Genomic DNA, 5,622 nt, shown 5'->3' with positions numbered 1-5,622 from the left:
TCGGCGAAGAGCAGCGGCGGGTTGCTCGTAGTACACGGATGTGTACGGGGGTACGATCACCCCTTTAGAATCTTGATTGACTCTGGGGCGTCGAAGAATTTCGCACGCCGCCAGACGGTTGCTCGTAACAGCAACAAGTTGTCCGAAGCTTTGCGAGAAAGCAAGGGCAACGGGACGGTGTCAGTGCGACTGGCCGACGGGAAGGTCGTCACTGTCCCCAACGTCCATGTGGATCTGGCTGTCAAGTTTGAAGACTTTGACAGCCTCGAACAGTTCACTGTTCTCGATATGGATCCATATGATATGATCCTGGGCATGCCCTGGCTTGAGAAGCACGAGCCCTGGATCGACTGGCGAGGCAAGGCAATCGGTGCCAGCCGCCCTGCGCAGTCCGACAGAGCATTGGTGAGTCATGTTCCCACCTCTGTCAGGACCCGGGGCGCCCGCGAGGGCTGCCAGGGTACCAAAGCATCCGGCAGATGCTTGGGAGTCGTCGACGTATATGACGACTCCGAGGATGTTTTGATGGTGGCCGCGCCCAGAAGAGGCGCCGGCCAAGTGGGTAACTTAGGTCCACAGGCGGGTAACTTAGATACGCAGACAGCTGCAGCTGTCATGAACACTGACAATAGTGTGTTCAAGGTGGGTAACAGGGTTCCCACACACGGTCGCCCAGACCTTAACTGAAGAGGAAGACGTCGGATACGCTTCCTGTGTGGGTAACATAGTGCCACACGCGGTCGCCCAGACCTTAACTGAAGAGGAAGGCGTTGAACACGCTTCCTGTGTGGGTACAACAGTATCACACGAGGCCACGAGTGCCTCGGATGTCGTAGCGACGACATCCCTAGACGTGGGCAGCAAAGCTCCCCGTCACAGACGCCGTCGGCAAAGACACCGCCGCCGCCTCAAGTCGGATCCGAACTTCGTTCCGATCGACGTCGCTTCAAGCGACTCGGAGTCCAGGGCCCGGGCTCCTCCGACAAGGCCGGTGGAAGAGTGTTATCACATCTTCGATAGCGAGACGGGTTTACCCGTCAAGGCATCTGGTGTCCACTTGGAGCCGTTGCCAGAGGTTGCGGAGATACTGAACCTCGAGGAAATGACGGCTGAGTCTTTCCTGGCCAACCTCAAGGCTGGAGAGATCGCTGAGATGGTACTCATGAGACCTGAGACCACTCAGGAGGAGCTGAACTCCTCCTCTGTCTTGGACGAGAACGTCCTGGAAGACATGAACAAGCAGCGTCAGGCGCGCTTGGGTTCTGAGATTCTCAAGAACCCCAAGGATCCGGTGTATCCTTTGGTGACGGAGTATGCGGACGTGGTGAATAAACACCCACCGACCCAACTCCCACCGGATCGAGGCGTACGGCACGAGATTGATCTCGTGCCCGGCACAAAGTATTGTGTCACGAGGCAATGGCCTCTCCCGCGCGAACAGTGCGAGGTCATTGATGCCTTCTTCGCCGCGAAAGCGAAGGCAGGCATGGTGCGGGAGTCGAAATCCCCGCACTCGACGCCGACTTTCTGCGTTCGTAAGCCGAACGGAAAGTGGCGTCTGGTTCACGCTTATAACAAGCTGAACAACGCAACGGTGCCGGCCCAAACACCGATCCCACGAAAGGATGTGTTGTTGAACAACATGGCCGGGAGCGTACTGTACAGTGCGCTGGATTTGGTAGACGGATACTACCAAATCCTGATGCGAGAGAGTGACATCCCGCTCACCGCGGTAAGCACTCCAAGCGGCATGCTTTGGGAGTGGCTCGTCATGCCGCAGGGCTTGTCTAACGCCCCGGCGACGTTCAATCGCCTGGTGACGCAATTGTTCCGCCCTTTGCGTACCTTCGTACAGACGTACTTCGACGACATTTTCGTCCATAGCCGTGCCGAGGGAGGCAAGACGGCCATGGAGGTGCATCTAGGACACCTCCGTCGAGTGTTGGACGTGATGCGAGCGAACAAGCTCTACGCCAACATCGACAAGTGCGTTTTCGCGTCACCAGAGATCAAAGTTCTCGGTTGCTTCGTAAGCAACGTGGGCGTTCGGGCTGACCCAGACAAGGTCAAGGCCATAGCAGCATGGCCGACGCCCCGATCCCAGAAGGATCTTCGAAAGTGGTTGGGTTTGGCCAACTACCTTCACAAGTACAGCGCTGGGTACGCGGGCTTCGCTAAGCCTTTGTCGAGCCTCCTTCAGAAGGACGTCGACTGGCGCTGGGAGCAAGAGCACCAGGATGCTTTTGACAGCATCAAGGCCAGTCTCCAAGAGGCCCCTGTCCTGGCTCTGCCGGACGAGACGAAGCCGTTTAGCGCCGTCTGCGATGCCTCCGATTACGCCATCGGGTGTGCATTGCTGCAGGACGACACGGCTGGACAGGAACGAGTCATCTCATTCCAGTCCAGGCAGCTCAAAGCCGCCGAGCGGAACTACCCTGTCCATGACAAGGAGCTCCTGGCAATGAAATATGCCCTTGTGAAGTTCCGTGTTCACCTTCTGGGCTCTACGCCCTTTGTGATCTACACAGACCACGCGTCCTTGAGGACGGCGACTAACTCGCCTCACCTCTCCCAACGGATGGCGAGGTGGCTGTCCTTCTTCGCGGAATATAACTTCCGCGTCGAGTACAAGCCGGGCAAGCTCAACGTGCTTGCGGACGCCCTCTCTAGGCGTCCCGACTATGAGTTGGCCCACATCACGCGGGTGACAACGGATCTATATGATCGGATACGCATGGCGTATCGGGACGATGAGGCTGTCGCGCCTATCGTCAAGTTCCTTAAGGCCGGAACGAGCGCGAAGTCCGACTGGCTCTCGTCGCGACAGCGCTCACGGCTCCACCGATATGAGTTGAAGGAGGGCCTCCTCTATTATCGGGTGGAGCCCACTGATCCTCCACGGGTGGTTGTACCCAACGACGAGGATCTGAAGTTCGACATCCTCGCGGAGGCGCATGACGCGCCCTCCAGCGGCCACTTGGGCCGCGAGAAGACCTTTCTGTCGGTCTCTCAGTCCTTCTGGTGGACCCACATGTACAAGTGGGTCGCCCGGTACGTCAAGACATGTGAAACATGTCAGCGGGTTAAACCCGCAGGGCACTCTTCGGCTCCACTACAGAGCCTGCCCGTACCGGCTGATTGTTGGAAGTCGATGAGTCTTGACTTCATCTTTGGGCTTCCCGCCGACGGACACGGCAACACCGGAATTTTGGTGTTCGTGTGTCGGCTGAGCAAGATGGTACATCTTGCTCCAGTTCCCGTCACTGTGACGGGCGAACAAACCGCAAGGTTGTTCGTCGATGGCGTGTTCCGCTATCACGGTCTCCCGGAGACGATTGTCTCGGACCGAGACCCGCGGTTCACTGCTGCGTTTTGGAAAACGCTGTTCCCTTTACTGGGAACTCGTCTGCAGATGTCCACTGCGGATCATCCGCAGACAGACGGCCAAACAGAGCGCGTCAATCGAGTGCTCGAGGACACTCTGCGCAGTGTGTGCGCGGCAGCGCCACGTACGTGGTCGACGCAGCTTCCAGTTGTTGAGTTTGCGCTCAACAACGCGGTGCACGCGTCCACGGGGTTCACGCCGTTCTACTTGAGCGGCTTCCGCCACCCCAGAGTGCCTCTCACTCTTCGAGGAAACACTGACTCCTCTATTCTAAGTGGGGGAGAGGCTCGGAAAGCCCTTTCCTCCCAGGTCTCGGATGTGAGGCCAGTTTCGCTGCGGAAACAGGTGGAATCCTTTATGGATACCAAGCTGAACATTGTCAGCAGGGCCCGCGATGCCATGGCAGCGGCCCAAGATAAACAAAAGGAGTACTCGGACAAACAAGGAAGAGGAAACTTAAGTATATTTGAGATTGGTTACTTAGTGTTACTAGACACGAGGAACCTACCTCTAGACACTGTTAGCTCTGTCGGCAGCAACAAGCTGAAGCACCGCTTCATCGGACCTTTTGCAGTCCTGGCCAGACATGGTGCGTCGTACACCATCGACCTTCCAAAGTCAATGACGACGCACCCGACGTTCTATGTCGGACGTCTTAAGCGGTACTTTGACCCGCAGGGGGTTGCTGACTCGCAGACCCCCCTTGACCCAGCTCCTCGAAGCGAGGGCCGGTCACAGTCGTCGACGAGGGCGTCGGAGCAGGCACCCAAGCCTCGGTCGGGACGGCAAGGCTGCGGTCAAGACCGTACGCCGGAGGGGCTCCATACGAACGGACCCCGGCGCCATACGCCGAGTACGCTGAGTACGCCGGGTACGCACCATACGCGTACGTCTGGGAGTGTGCCGCAGGCGGCTCCGGACGTGGCAACAAAGCCTCGATCCGTCGGATCATGCGAAAGGCCTCGTCCAGATCGGACGAAGAGGCCCGGCGATCCACCCGCAGGTGCAGGCTCGCGACCTCTCGCTCCACCAGGTCCAGGCGACCCGCAAGACGAGCGAGCTCGCCCTGATTCCCGGCCTGGGCGGCAGCATTACCGCCAGTCCCAAGGCCAAGTGCAATCTCAAGCACGAGGACACGTTGACGGAGGCGGTCAACCTCAGGGTCCTGTGTCGGAGCACTCGGACGAGAGTGGCTCTCGGGAGGCGCCGAGTACTCGTACTCGTACGAGGGCACCTCCGCCCCTGCTTGACCGGAATGGAGAAGTCCACTTCCACGTGGAGCGGATCCTCCAGGAGCAACGGTGTCGCGGGAAGCGACAGCTCCTCGTGAAGTGGAGGGGTTATGCCCACTCCGAGAACTCGTGGGAGCCGATTGAACGGCTCCTGATTGACTGCCCGAAGGCTGTCGCAATCTGGGAACAGAAGCGGCGGCAGCTTCATAAGTAGTCCGGGGCTTCTTGCCCGAACGGGGTACGGATGATGAATACATACCGTACCCGCGCTCATCGTGAGCGCTAGAAGCCGCGCGCTTCAGGATGTCCCTTGGCAGCATACGCTTGCTGATCAAGTGGGCAAACCTCACACGAAGATCACGCTGGTCCAGGATGTGGGACAGCTGCTGATCTTCATGGAGTTCCCATAACTCCGTGGGCGAGTACTTGAGAGTCTCCACCCACGCCCAGAACATGTCCTCACAAGAACTCCATGTGGGACAGTTCTCGGGCATAACCCAGGGGTATCCCCAAACAGGATAGAGACCACCCCGGGTCTCGGGCTTCTTACGACAAGTCGTGAAGTCCTTAAGGGGAATGCGGTGTTGCGCGAGAAGCACACACCGAGCAGCCTCCAAGTTGTCGACGAACAACTGTTCTTTCTGAACAAGGGCTCGTTCATAGATGCCCCTAGAAGTGTCGCCGCCCACAAGACCACGAGGAGCGACGAGAAGCTCTAAGAAGAGGTCAGCCCCAGAGCTCTCCTCGGGAGGCCAATACCCTCTTGAGTTGATGGCAGCTCCCTGGCTGACGGGTGCCGCCACCGAACCCCCACGCACACGCTGGGCAGCTTGGAAATCCTCCTGCTGCTGGTCGAGGTCATTCGAGACCTCCCGGGGCTCAACAGTGGCACCCTCCTCTTCCTCTTCTTCCTCCTTCTCCTCCTCTTCATCCGAGGAGCCGAAGAGACTCTGATAGGAGCGTCGAGTCTCCTTCTCCTCGCGGAGTGGAGACTTAGAGGCGGTA

This window comes from Phytophthora infestans, genomic scaffold (assembly GCF_000142945.1).
Source record: "Phytophthora infestans T30-4 supercont1.9 genomic scaffold, whole genome shotgun sequence".
NCBI classification, from domain to species: Eukaryota; Oomycota; class Peronosporomycetes; order Peronosporales; family Peronosporaceae; genus Phytophthora; species Phytophthora infestans.
Note: the sequence above shows the minus strand (reverse complement) of the source record.